Source organism: Schistocerca nitens, chromosome 7 (genome assembly GCF_023898315.1).
Source record: "Schistocerca nitens isolate TAMUIC-IGC-003100 chromosome 7, iqSchNite1.1, whole genome shotgun sequence".
NCBI lineage: Eukaryota > Metazoa > Arthropoda > Insecta > Orthoptera > Acrididae > Schistocerca > Schistocerca nitens.
In genome coordinates this window covers 141,566,424-141,581,807 of record NC_064620.1, presented here as the reverse complement: position 1 = coordinate 141,581,807, position 15,384 = coordinate 141,566,424, and positions in this window count along the sequence as shown.

The following is a 15,384-nucleotide window of genomic DNA, read 5'->3' as shown; positions in this document are numbered from 1 at the left end:
TTGCCAAGCATCATCAATTCTTCAATTCTCTTTACTGTACAGTAAAACTAGATGCCATAATGTATACTGATTCCAAAATCGCGGCAGAACATCTACAGCCAGCACCAAAGCAAGAGTGATTGTTGAAAATATTCTCGCACCACACTCCGTGTCCGAATGCAGAAAACAACAGGAAGAAGTTTCGTTTTACGGGATAGGCACCGACGCATCAAACCTGAAGGCTGAAAACATGTTGCCTTTAATTGTTCAATACTTTACTGAAACTGACGGAATCCAAGAAAAGCTGCTGAAGTTTGATTCGCTGAATAACGAAACATCGAGGGCAATTGCAAAGTTTTGTCTAGACGCTTTAAGACAACTGCAAACACCATTAGACAAATTAATCGCTCTTTGTGGAGGCAATACATAATAACTTCGCAGGGCTTCATCGACGCGGCATGCGGTATGTGTTTCACCAAATTAGAGTGGGACTAGGAAAAAAATGTAGAAGAAATGGAATGTCCTGCCCATATTCGCCACAACATTATACCAAGCGCTGCTGGAGTCTTAGCTGTCGACTTTGAAATAATCGTCATGAAAATATTTAATTATTTTCTAATATACACGGTAAGGACAGAGAAGCTGAAAGAGTTCTGCTTATACGTTGATGTCAATGATCAGACTCTTCTATCTCACTCGAAAACAAGACGACTGTCGTTAATGTCCGCAGTTGAGAGCATTCTTAAGCTTTGGACTACATTAAAACAATTTTTTGACACCGAAGACAGGTCACCTAAAATAATTTCAGATTTTTTTCAGTAGTCCGATCAGTGAAATTTATTTCATGTTTCTACAGTCAAACTTGACTCTGCTTGAAAAAAAAATATAAAAAGCGTGGACAAGAATAAAGAAATTGAAATAAAAAAAATATTAATCGACACTCAAAGATGTCTGTACAGAAGGAAGACTGCCAATTTTATTGGCATGCAAACCAACATGAATTTGAACAAATTAAGGAATGAGAACCCTAACCAAGAAATAATTAATTTGATTTCAGAATTTCAGTAAGTGACAATTCCTTTCTATACCACAGCATTTGATTCCTTACAAAAATGGGCTATTTTTTAAAATAAATACACAAGTATTTGATTGGACGATGCTCTTCGAAACCCCACATTAGGTGATGACTGAAAACATTATGTACCTGACTAAAAATGGTGTGAAGATTTCAGACAACGATTGTGTACAGGAATATATGCATCTGAAGAGCTTTTTAGACACCAAGCGAGACTCGAAAGAACGGAAGTCTAAACACACTGTGGAAGAAAAGTGGATTTATTTTCCTACTGCTAAATTATACGAGTATTTGTTTTCTGTTCCCGCACACAACGCCACTGTGGAAAGAGTATTTTCACTGACGTCGGCCCAGTGGGCCGATGAAAGAAAAACACTGCTGCCAGGGACTGTGGAATCAATCTTACAGTGCCAGTTTAACTACGAGCTGACTTGCATGGGCCAGCCGAAGTGGCCGAGCCGTTCTAGGCGCTTCAGTCTGGAACCACGCGACCGCTACGGTCGCAGGTTCGAATCCTGCCTCGGGCATGGATGTGTGTGATGTCCTTAGGTTAGTTAGGTTTAAGTAGTTCTAAGTTCTAGGGGACTGATGACCTCAGCAGTTAAGTCCCATAGTGCTCAGAGCCATTTGAACCATTTGACTTGCATGGAGTTTTATAAATAAGTGAAAGGGGAAAAAGACTTGCTGAAAAAGGTGAAATCTTCCGTAAAGTACGCTGTGCAAACTACTTCTGCCGCGACTAGTTCCATGTAACTGTGTTCTAAATAAAAAGTAATAATATTAAATTTCTTGACATTATGAAAAAACGGGACTTCTGCCGGATGTTCGCGTCATTCTCGCACGATATTTCGACAGCGTAACTTGCTGTCTTCGTCAGGTGCTACCCGAGAACGGTCCTCGGGCGCTCCTTAGTTGGTCCGCGCCGCACTGGGTGTTTCCTCCGCGGTCCGCGCCAGCCAGACGCGGCTCCCATGGTCCTATCTGGTCGCTGGTGTTCCCAGTGTCGTCCGCGGCCGCTCACTGGGGTCGCGGTAGTCATCTTTAGGGTCTAGTGCTCTGTATCCTGGCTGTTTCCTTAGTCTCCACTTCTATTTCTTGCTGGGCGCTTCCTAACTGGTCCGCGCAGCGTCGAGTGTTTCCTTCGCGGTCCGCGCCCGCCAGGCCTGGCTCCCATGATCCCCTCTAGTCGCTGGTGTTCCGACCGCCGTCCGCGCCCGACTTGGACGTCCTCTAGGGTCGTGATCGTCATCTCGGGAGTGTCAGGACAAATCTGTATTGTCTGGTGCTCTGTCTCGTGGCTGTTTTCTCGGTCCCCACTCCTGTGTTTTGCGTTGAGCTCTCATAAGTTCAAGAGCCGGATCCCAGGCCGTGCTGAGTTGGTATCCAGTGTCACGGTTGATGAGATTCTCCCTGATGTTGATCTCGATGGACTCATTTATGACACTGTCCCAATATCTAGGGGTCGGTGTAGCAACCTTGGGCATCTCGTGGTCGTGCGGTAGCGTTCTCGCTTCCCACGCCCGGGTTCCCGGGTCCGATTCCCGGCGGGGTCAGGGATTTTCTCTGCCTCGTGATGGCTGGGTGTTGTGTGCTGTCCTTAGGTTAGTTAGGTTTAAGTAGTTCTAAGTTCTAGGGGACTGATGACCATAGCTGTTAAGTCCCATAGTGCTCAGAGCCAGCAACCTTGGTGTCATTGTAGTTCATCGAGTGACCGAGCTCTAGACAATGTACTACTATGGCTGATTTGGTTGCCTGTCTGAGTCTGGTGTGCCTATGGTGTTCTTTACACCTGATGTCCGCAGTCCTGGTGGTCTGGCCGATGTATGACATCCCACACTCGCATGGTATGTTGTAAATGCCTGGCTCTGTAACCACAGGTCATCCTTTACATTCCCCAACATTGTCCCAATCTTAGTTGGTGGGAAAACTACGCTCTTGATGTCATGTTTCATGAGAATTCTGCTGATCTTAGCACAGATCTGTCCAGCATATGGCAAGTATGCCACCCTCTTCGCCTCTTCTACTACTTCTACTGGTTCCTGTGGTTGACTAGCTGGTCGAAGTGCAGGTATAAGTCAATGTGTGTCGGTTTGCGGTACTCACTGTGCCCAAATGTGCCATCAGCCTTCCTCTTGACTAATACATCCAGGAATGGGAGCTGACCAGCCTTCTCCAGTTCCATTGTGAATGTTCTATTCGGGTGGCATGAATTCAGATGTTCCAGAAAATCATCCAGTCCCTCATTGCCATGGGGCCAAATAATAAATGTGTTATCCACACATCTAAAAACGCACTTGGGTTGATATGTGATTGATGTAAGTGCCTCCTCTTCAAAACTTTCCACGAATAGGCTGACAACCACTGGTGATAGAGAGCTGCCCATTGCCACCCCTTCCGTTTGCTCATAAAATTGACCCCCATATAGGAAGTACGTTGAGGTTAGTACACGCCTGAATAAGTCAAGGAGAGCTCCTTCGAACCTCCATCCAATAAGATCGGGTGAGTCATTCAGCAGTACTCGTGTGAAGAGAGACACCACATCGAAACTGACCATTTTGTCAGAGTCCACAATGTGTAGTTGCCTTAGCCATTGTAGGAATTCCTCTGGATTCCGAATGTGGTGCACACATTTGCCCACATGTGGATGACCTGGGGTTACAGAATCCAGGCATTTACAACATACCATGCGACTGTGGGATGTCATACATTGGCCAGACCACCAGGACTGTGGACATCAGGTGTAAAGAACACCAGAGGCCCACCAGACTCGGACAGGGAACCAAATCAGCCATAGCAGAATACTGTCTAGAGTTCGGTCACTGGATGAACTACAATGACACCAAGATTGTCACACCGAACCCAAGATATTGGGAGAGTATCATAAAAGAGTCCATCGAAATCAAGATCACGGAGAGATATTTTGTATTGGCACCCACGTCCGGTAATATCATCAAACGAAGCTACAGAGCGTCAAAGTTATAGGCGCCAGCGCCTGTAATTATATGTATATACAGGGCGATTCCGTTACAAGCTTTCGACGATCATCGAGACGGACAAATGCATCATTTTGAGGTACGGTAAGAGTCCCTGGTTTGGAAGGAAATGAGTCGAGATTTAAAAGCGAAAATCAAGTATCGGTACTGATATTGCTAAGAATTTAGGGTATGCAACTTTCAGAGATGGTAGTATGGACCAAAACAAGAAAAAATGTCGAGTAAACATGGGATCTACAATGCGTTGCTGAGAAGCTATGAGCACTTGTTCATCTTTGCTAGTGGGACATCCATCTCCACTACTAAACAAGTGCTCATAGCTCCTAAGCTACACATTTTACAGCCCATGTTTACTGGACCTGTTTTTGTTTTGGACCAGACTAGCACTTCTAAAAGTTGCCCACCCTGCAATCTTAACAACAACAGTACCAGAGGTATCGGAACGGTTTTCGCTTATAACTTTCCACTTGTTCTTTTCCGGTACAGGTAAATCACCCTTGAAAGTTTGTAATATCATCATGGAATCACCCTGTATACATATACATTTACAGGCGCCAGCGCCTATAACTTTAAGTCTCTGCAGCGCCGCTGGATGACGTTTCCGGACATGGGTACCTACTCAGAATATTATGTACTCACCCCCTCTACTAGTCCTCGAAGTTTGTAACGGTAACTTTCGAATACCTTGTATGCTTGTGATAACAATAATTAATACCAGGAAAGACTTTTATTTTATTTTATTGACCCTGGTTTTCGCATGTTTGAGTGCAGGTACAGGGCGATTGTACGAGTACAGCTTCACTGCCTTTGAGTTGCACAGTAAATTTAATTTCACACTTTTGGCTCAGAATTCCACACGTGGCACAAATCACCGCTAACTAACACATTTAAGTTCATTCAGTGTTACACGGCGAGATTACTTCGCCACTTCATTACAAATCCATTCACATTTTTTTAAATTTAGGTCGGCCATTTCCGTTTTGTTGTAAACCGGCGTGTAGAGTCCACGCACGACGTGGTGGCCGATGCGCAGTGACCAGTTATGGTCCAAAGAGCCACGCGAGTACAATCGTCTGTTCGGAAAGGGAGGCCGGTAAGTGTTTGCCACTTTTCCATCTGTCGGCGATGACAGTATCAAGGCGCACACCCTGTAATATTTCTCAAACGATTTTACGGAAATTATTCGGTAAAATAATTTCCTTTTCGCATTACTTATATCCATATATGTCAGATTCACGATGATGCGACAGTTATTTCGGTTATGGTCATTAGTCATTGTGATATTTACGTGGAAGTAAGACACTGAGAGAAATTCGAAAAAGTCAGCAATGAAAAATAGGCGTAGCTTTGATTTTACGTTCGTCGCGTGTTACATTATATGTTGCTGTGTATGAAATTTAGCTAACACATTCGATGTGTTTTTCTTTAGACTCAGATAGAGGTTTCAGTCTGTCACCAATCTCGAAAAAATTGATCTGAGGTAGCAAACTCATTTGCGACCGGACTTCGCCAACGATAAAACCATAGTGAAATATCCACAAAATTCCTCATATTGCACAAACAATTTGAGATATCGAAATGAGAGTTTGGCAAAAGATAGCACACAAAAAGGACAATGGTTGCCCTATGGTTATTACGCAAAACTTCATTATCTACTGTGTTATTTCACTAACAGCAGACTTTTTTGACCTTTCTGAAATGGCATGTAGTGGGCCGTAGCATATTATAAGTTCTGCCTTATCATCTGACATTTCAACATTTTCGTCAAGCCGTGCCATAGGCCAGACAAACCTGTGACCACCCGTGTTACCATTTGTATATATGTTCAATAAACTTTACTAGGATAGGTCGTGCGAGTGTCTTATACGACTAACTGCATTTTTCCAGTGTCCTGCTTCTGAACCAAAGTCTGCTTCCTGCTACGACTGGGCGTATCTTAACATTCCTCTTCATATCACCCCCAAATTCTTACACCCAGGCGGCACTTGTATGAGTTGACTGATTCCAGTCGTAAATCACTGATATCGTTGTCATAGTATCTACTTTTCTGTGTGTTGTGTAATGTACCGTTTTACATTTAAATCACTGATATCGTTGTCATAGTATCTACTTTTCTGTGTGTTGTGTAATGTACCGTTTTACATTTATGAAGATTTAAAGCAATTGCCAGGCTTAGCAGCACTCTAAAATCTCATCAAGATCTGACAACATATTTGTGCAACTTTTCCCCATGCAGTACTTCAGCTGCACCATCTGCAAAAAAAAAAAAAAAGTATAAAGTTGCTATTAATATTACCTGCGAGGTCATTAATCTTCATCCAGGATACCTCGCTGCGTCCTCCCTACCAAGAAATCCACATTACAGTAACAAACGTTGTTCGACACGCAATGCACAGATACGAATCACGTGGTTTTCACCATTCAGCGTACTCCCGAAAGCGGCGAATTGTTGCAACTGCTAAATCACGAATTTCGGAATACGTACATGCTTCATATCGCATTTTCTCTCTCTTCATACTATCGTCGTAAGGAAGTGAGGCTGCAGTACAGGGGTTTCTCGTACACCGACTCCTTTAGAGGCAGATAAGAGTCTCTGCAACTTCCATGCTAACTAGGAGGAATCACGTTTAACACTGATTGGATTTGTTAACAGTTACTGTAGGAGATTGCACAATGATAAAACACTAGCCTCGCATTCGAGAGGACCGAGGTTCATACCGGATTTGGTTTCCTTAAATCGCCTAAGACAAATGCGAGGATAGTTTCTTGAAAAGGCCGCTTCCTTCATCGTCATTCGGCAGTCCTAACTCGTGAAACATCGCTAATGACCTAGTCGTCGACGGGACACTAAACCGTTATCTTTCTGCCTTTGCTTAACAATTCTTTTCAACTCTGCACTACCTTTTATTTTTGTGCCGTAATTTATGATGCACAGTATACAATGACAATAGGCATATGTCATTGAATACTACTGTCACCCATAATATATTTGGCCATTTTACCAAAACTTCGTATACGTTTAACGCGACGGAATAGGACAAAAGCCTGCGCCATAAAATAGCGACGAGCACGGTGAGAACAAAGTAACGCTGGCAGGTTACAACTGGAAACACAGAAAAACTGTTCCATTGTTTCTTATCTCCGCACTTAACATGAAAACACTTAGTGCGTGAAAGGCGTGAGCCAGCGCTGTCTAGCGGCTGCTCTTCATAGCGTTAATCCCACCGGCCATCATCGCAGCGGCAGACACGACTTGGAAGTAAGTCCATATGCCTCATCAATAACTGACTTCAGTCTCACTGACATGATTCGGAAGGCCGCCTGGTGGCGTAGGACACTTTAGGCCTTTTGAGCTTAACAAGTTTCTGTAAAAGGACAGACAATAAGGAAGAGCGAATAAGGAAAACGATTAATGCACAATCATGTTTCGTGTAGATTTTAAGTCATTTATAATACTGGTCTAAGCGCAGGCAAAACATGATATTAGCTTCTTGGTCCAATTTTGGCACTCAATCTTTTTCACGGAGTGAAGATGTGTGGTCTTTGGTACTTTGGCGGAGTTGGATAATACCACGTGTCAACAAACTGATCACACATTACTAACAGATTTAACCAGTCCCCAGTAGTGTTGGAAAGTATCTTAAATGACTAAAACTCAATAGAACTCCTAAACGTGGTGCAGTATTAGTCAGATTTTTTATACATTGAAGGGCCAAAGAAACTGGCACACCTGCCTGATATCGTGTAGCGCCCCCGCGAGCACGCAGAAGTGCAGCAACACGACGTGGCGTGGACTCGACTAATGTCTGAAGCAGTGCTGGAGGGAAATGACACCATGAATCATGCAGGGCTATCCATAAATCCGTGAGAGTACGATGAGGTGAAGATCTCTTCTGAACAGCACGTTGCAAGGAGTCCCAGATATGCTCAATAATGTTCACACTCTGTAGCAATTCTGGACGTGTTGCGTGTCTCATGGTTCTGATGGAATTTCTTAAGTCCGTCGGAATGCACAATGGACATGAATGGATGCAGGTGATCGGACAGGATGCTTTCTTACGTGTCACCTGCCAGAGTCGCATCTAGACGTATCCGGAGTCCCATATCACTCCAACAGCACACGCCCCGCACCATTACAGAGCCTCCACCGGCTTGAGCAGCGCCTGCTGACATGCACGGTCAGTGGATTCATGAGGTTCTCTCCATACCCGTACACGTCCGTCCGCTCGATACAATTTGAAACGATACTCGTCCGAACAGGCAACATGTTTCCAGTCATCAACAGCCCAATATCGGTGTTGAGGTCCAGGCGAGGCGTAAAGCTTTGTGTTGTGCAGTCATCAAGGGTACACGAGTGGACCTTCGGCTTTGAAAGCCTATATCCATGATGTTTCGTTGAATGGTTCGCACGCTGGCACTTGTTAATGGCCCGGCATTGAAATCTGCAGGAATTTGCGGAAGGGTTGCGCTTCTGTCATGTTGAACGATTCTCTTCAGCCGTCGTTGGTACCATTCTTGCAGGATCTTTTTCCGGCCGCAGCTATGCCGGAGATATAACTGGACGTTCAAACTCAAATCTTGATAATCTGCCATTGTAGCATCAGTGACCAATCTAACAACTGCGTCAGACACTTGTCTTATATAGGCGTTGCTGATCGCAGCGCCGTATTCTGCCTGTTTACATATTTCTGTATTTGGATACGCATGCCTACACCAGATTCTTCGGCGCTTCAGTGTAAAATTAAACGGCTCTCTACGTAATTTCCCTCGAACCATTTTTTCACAGTGGTTGGAAAAAAACCGGTGTGACTTGCTCTTGTTTCCAACCACTGTGAAAAAAATGTACACAGAACAGCTGATCTACACAGTTATCTTCTTATGTCAGTCACGTCTTTTGTTGCAGAATTGTAGAACATACTTTAACATTGACATACTTGTAACTGAGCGGACTTTGGAATAGAATTAGCGTGGATTCCAAAAACACTCTCCGGCATACAATGTACTGTTTTATGCACAAAAAAGTCGAAATTTGCACCCATTATATCCCATGAACTATGGATAGAGGCAACCAAATGGTTTCCATGTTTCAATTCATTATAAAGAAATTTACTTTATTATAAATAAATACACTTCATTATAAATAAATTCACTTCATTATAAATTAAATGAAAGTGCTTTCGTAAGTGATTCTTGGCGATATTTGCACTGAACTGTAAAATTCATACGAAAAATACGCAACACGTTATTTTGCATGGAGCGTCATCCACAGAGACAGAAATAACTTGAAGCTAGTCCCAGAGAAAGGCGATATTAAAGTTACACGTTAATGTCTTACCGTATAGTATTAGTTTAAATCCTCGGAGTTCTTAAAACTCAGTTGTGTGGTATTTATGCTTTAAAAGCTGCCAACGGCGAGGTTATTAGCCATGTCCAGTTGTACATAAAGCAAATAGCAAGCTTTGACTTGTTATGATTCTGGGAACCTACAGTTAGTCTACGAAAGAACTTGCTTTCAAAATAACTAGCACAGAATGTCTTGGAATGCTGCTCGAGAATGTGAGATACAATTCGAGCGTGAACAAAGGATGGCAGGGCAGGCAGTAAGACATGTCGAGCACGAGGGAATCCGCCATGGCGTACACAAAAATAAGACTCACTTTTTCTCTCCCTAACACAGGGTTTCCCAAACTTTGTTCCACGGAAAAATGGTGTTTCGCGATAAGTGAGCAGATGCTCCGCGATTAAACTGTTTTAACCTTCAAAATAAACAGTCTTCCATCAAAGTACAGTACCAAGATTCCCTTGAGTGTTCCGTCAGAGGAAAGCTCTGCGAACCTATGTCCTAACTACACTAGGGTGCCTCTAGAGCACTTTTCTTCCATTCCTACTCCTTGTCTCAGGAACTGCACCAAAGATTCCCTTCAACTCTCCATCAGCATCCTTCAAATAGTTGACGCCTGAATACCGAGTACATACTACTACTTCTACGCACACTATCGTTCAGCTTACTAAATTCGTCCAGTTCTTCGTTGCTGTCTGTATATACAACACCTCATATCAACAGTCCAACAACATCGGTCATCTTTATCCTTCGCTTGACTCATATGTTATCATCTAAAACTTTTTTACACCGTCTCTCGTAGTATATGTCACAGACTCACACTCTTTATTTTAATTTCAAAATCAGGCATTGTCTTAAAAATTTAGAAATCGGTCTTAGTTGTATTAAATGTCTTTGATGAAGAGGAGGTGGCGATGCACCATCGATAGGCCCCGTCCACCCCCTGTTCTTTTGGCAGTATATGCATAACGTTTCTATTTTATATTATTTGTTTTGGCATTTTATAACTTACACTTTCATATGGATTTCCCGGCGGGGTCAGGGATTTTTCCTGCCTCGAGATGACTGGGTGTTGTTGTGTCGTCTTCATCATCATCATCATCATCATCATCATCCCCATTACGGTCGGAGGAAGGCAACAGAAAACCACCTCCATTAGGACCTTGCCTAGTATGGCGGTGCGGGTCTCCCGCATCGTCCCCCACGATCCTCGGAGTATGGGACCTCGTCACCATCATATGGATTCTGACTGGTAGGTGCGCGATAACACGTAAAATTATATCTGGCTGTTAAAAGGATAAGGAAAGCCTATCGCCCTCCGCTAACAATGGGCAACAGAGAAATGGCGTTGGAGCTGCCCGCGTTCCTAGAACTTCGTCAACAGTCGCAGGATTGACCCGTCGCCGAAAAAAGTGATGCTATTATGACTCGATTAAATGAACTGAGAATGAGAAAACGCAAGTCTCGTGTCCGCTTCGGGAACACACGCGCGATCTACAATTTCTGTGTGAAAAGTTTTAGCACATCCAGTGGCATACAGTATATTCGACCTTAGCGGTTGATGTTAAACATCAGTGTTTTCATGTTAGAAGCTTCATCATCGAAGTCACTGTGGAGTAGTCATTCACTGGATGAGGAGCAGAATGGGCAGGAATACTACATCTTCGCACAAGACTAATTTCAAGGAGAGGAAATTACTGCACTTATGTGCGCACCAGTTGCAACGTGTGGCGCATATGGTCCCAACGAAACCAAACCAAGATTACGTAGAATGGGGTACTGCAGTAACTGATGTGGATTGCAGAGGAATGGCACAAGCGCAATCAGCGGGCTCGCATTATATGGAAAATACTTGCTGCAGCGTGGAACAGCACAGCTGTTTTTAAAATGCGTCATTACTTAGTGACAATTTTCGTGAACGTCGATCAACGTCCACAGTACTGGGCCAGAAGTCTAACGCAATTTCAGACTTTAAGCAGATGATGCACTTATCTCTAATGAAGTACAATCTGCAAAATGCTGTTCAAATATTCAGTTGGATCACCGGTAAGATTTCAAGGTGGCACAAACATTGGCTACTTGCTTAAAATTTCCTTACATGGGGCACTGTACATCACAGAACTAAAGAACGCAGTATCCTGCGATTACAATATCATCGAGTCACAATCTGAATCGGGAAACTATTACAAATACGTAGGTGAAACAGTGCTTAGGGATATGAAATAGGACGATCACGTAGTCGTAGGTACAGCAGGTGACAGAGTTCGGTTCATTGGTAGAATACCAGAAAAATGCACTCAGTTTACAAACAAACATTTGTGTGAGCCATACTAAAATATTGTTGAAGTGTTCGGGCCACTATCAAAATATAGACCTAACAGAAGATATCGGATGTATACGGAGAAAGGGAGGTGAGAAGATGTCCAGGAGATGCTGAGATAACTGAACTGGCAGGCATATCAAGATAGACAAGATCTAGCCCGTAGTAACCCAGTTTCAGCGTTTCAAGAACCAGTTTTAAAAGAGCAATGTAGGAGTTACTATAAGCTTCTACGTATTGCTCCCGTAGGGATCGAGAGCACAAGATTAGATTAATCATAGTGCACATAGAAGCATTTAACCTGTCATTCTTCCTGCACTCCCTGCGTTAATGGCATTCGGGAGGACGACGGTTCAATCCCGTCTCCGGCCATCCTGATTTAGGTTTTCCTTGATTTCCCTAAATCGTTTCAGGCAAATGCCGGGATGGTTCCTTTGAAAGGGCACGGCCGATTTCCTTCCCAATCCTTCCCTAACCCGAGCTTGCGCTCCGTCTCTAATGACCTCGTTGTCGACGGGACGTTAAACACTAACCACCACCACCACCACCTGCGTTAATGGAATGGGAAAACAAATAGAATGGAAAGCACCCTCCGCTGTACACTTCATAGTCGTTTGCAAAGTTCCGATGTGGCAGGAACAACAGCTTTGGTGTGTAGATTCGAAATGTTCTTGCCTCTGAAGTGACCACCATCACTAGAACATATTTGGGAAGTACAATTTCTCGGTGCCTGACGCCGTAAACGATATTTTCATGCGCTGGTAGAAGGCGTGGGTAAACAAATTCATCTAAGGACACGATATCGAAAGAAAATTATCGATGGTTTTAATAACTGATGAGTAGTTTCGGAAGAAAAGTGTCGACATTTATCGCTGATAGACTAAAGTATACAATTTCTAGCGGCTCCAGTCTCTCCAGGTCTGATTTTAAAATTTACATACAGGTGTGTTATTAATAGAAGGGAAAAGTCGAATTTCATGTTTTAAATAGGATAATGACAGCGTTAAATTAAGCAATGCTTTTATTTTTGTTACAGAAGGCAACTTTAAAAAATGTGTAACTTGAACTGTGACATTACAGAACAGACTATCAAGATAACAGCTGAATAGTAACCAAAAGTAAATAAATTAGATCTTATCTAAATCTGCCTTTCTTTGTCCACGCTGTCATTCAAAAACAATATTTTATCCAGTCGTTTCACTGACTATTACGTGACTTTGACAACGTGCTGCCTGACTTTGAAATTAAACGTTCGGCGGGTACTGATGTTATTGGAATTGACAGTTACTAGTTGACTACCTTACATAACTGGGTGCGGGGGGGAGGGGGGGTTATAAAATTTTAATGTCTACCCAGTACTTTAAAGGACTGTATAAAAGAGGTGCAACACGTGTTGTCAAACAAGGGCTCGATTCATGTTTTTGATCAGTCAAAGGAGGTTCCAAAGAGCCAACTTCACTTTGGTGTGTATGATGCTGTTGCGACTTTCAATGATGGCAACATTGTAAGGTGCAAGGTATTTAGAAATATGGGAATGAAGATAGGTTCTAACATGGTATGAGCGATGCTTGCTTTAGACAAGGAACGCCTTCGGGCTGCAGACAGGGCTGTAAAGAGTCTAGAAATACAAGCAAGAGTAAAAAGGAGGAGGAACAAGAGGAAGCTGGAGGAGGAGTTTGCAGAGGATGAAGATAATCCATCCTATGGACCTGGAATGCACTAAAAAGTTAATCCAATCTTTGTCGCTCGATTCCCAAAACTTTTATTTTCTCATACTAATTACATGTTTTCTAAGGATCTTCCAAACATATTTGTTTCAAACTTTCAGTAAATGTTACACAGTACCTTCTGCATAATTTAACACAGCCTTTTTCCAAAAAACTGTATATTTTTGAATATATAAATAAAAAATTGCAAAAAAATGTTGTGAATTTTCATTACAATTGAAAAAAAAATCATCTTTAATAACTGAACTAAAATTTTGTAAAATCCCTGTGTTAAGTTGTAGCCCATATTCCAATAAATAATCTGTAAAAAGTTCAACTTCCTACCTCAAATACTTTGTGAGGAAAGATGTAATTTATAAGCTTTATTTTAACATTGCAAGTATAGGGCGTTCCGGAGCCCCTTAAATGAAGTGGACAGCGAGATGGCGTTGTTGTGACCCGTTGCTCTCCTAGTGTGGAGGACGACGGTTCAAATATCGCCCTGGCAATCAAGATTTCAGTTTTTCGTGATTTCCCTAAGTCGTTTTGGGGCAAGTGCCGGGTTAGTTGCCTCCTCATGTTTCTCTAGCTCGATCTTGTGATCCGGCTCTAATTACCTCTTCGTAGACGCTACGTGAAACCCTAGTCCACCTTCCTTCAATTGCTGTGTGTCTGCGTACGCGGTTAAAGCCGCCTGCTTTGGCGATCATCCATCTACACATTTAGTTTGAATGTGCGGCGGAAGGAGCAAATAATGTTCTAGGCATGGTTTTCATTTGTCAATTTGTAATGTTCAGACCTTTCACCGATCCTCATTTCGAATGGATGATAGTAAAATCGTCGGTGGACAAATGAATACTAATCATTATCATAATTTATATACAGGGTATAATGGGTATAAATGCAGATATTCCTATTGGCGACTGAGAACGGTGTACTGAACAACACTATATCAGTATTTACGTCGTTCGGAGACTAATAATTATAGCTATTACAAGTTATATGCTTTTAGGTTGGATAGTACTTCCAAGTGCATATGGCGACAGAAAGCTATTAATGCTTATTTTCCCCTGGGCAGAAGATCAGACAAGGACGTAGCCAAAGAGGGGGGGGGGGGGGGGGGAGAGGGAGGTCCAGGGCATCCACCCCGCTGTCACACACGACCTAGTTGTCATGTAGTGAAACTGAAAGGTGTAAGGGGGAGGTCAGACGTTTCGGTTTCAAGGCGTTTCTGCCTACATGCAACGTAGCGCGACTCTGATGAGGGTATATAATCTCCGATGTGTAGGCAAGGGATTGGTTTGGTATTCCCATGTTTCCGAAGTGCGAGTGATAAATGCCGAAATGTGAACTGTGCATCCAAACAGGAGCAATGTGCTGTTATTCTTTTCTTGCTGCCGAAGGGCAAACGCAGGTAGGCGTCCATCGGGGAATGAAGAACGTGTACGGGGAGCAAGTATGACGAAAACCATCGTGAAATTTGTGCGCCAAGGGGTGCCGTTGCTTCACGATAACTCATGTCCCCATATCGCAAAAGTAGTGACGCAAAAGACACACCAACTCAAGTGGGAGGCACTCGAGCACTCGCCCCATAGTCCTGATCTCTCCCCGTGCCATTATCACGCCTTCGTGCCTTAAAAAAGAGCTTAAAGGGTCGTCGATTCCCGTCGGACGGGGACGTCAGCAGGCAGTTACGGGCTTCTTCACGCAGCAGGACGCGGGGTATTACCAGACTGGTGATCTTAACCTGGTGCGTCTGTGGAATGGTTGCCTCAGTGGTCACGGCGATTTTGCTTTGTTAGTACATCGATCCTCGACTCTACAGTCTTCTGACGCAAACTTTTTGATCGCCCCTTGTATTCTGATTTTCAGTCATATGACGAAAAAGAGATATACACTATCGATAGTCAACAAGACCATCGATGTATTTAAGCTATCGATATACCTACAACAATCCATACTTTATCGAA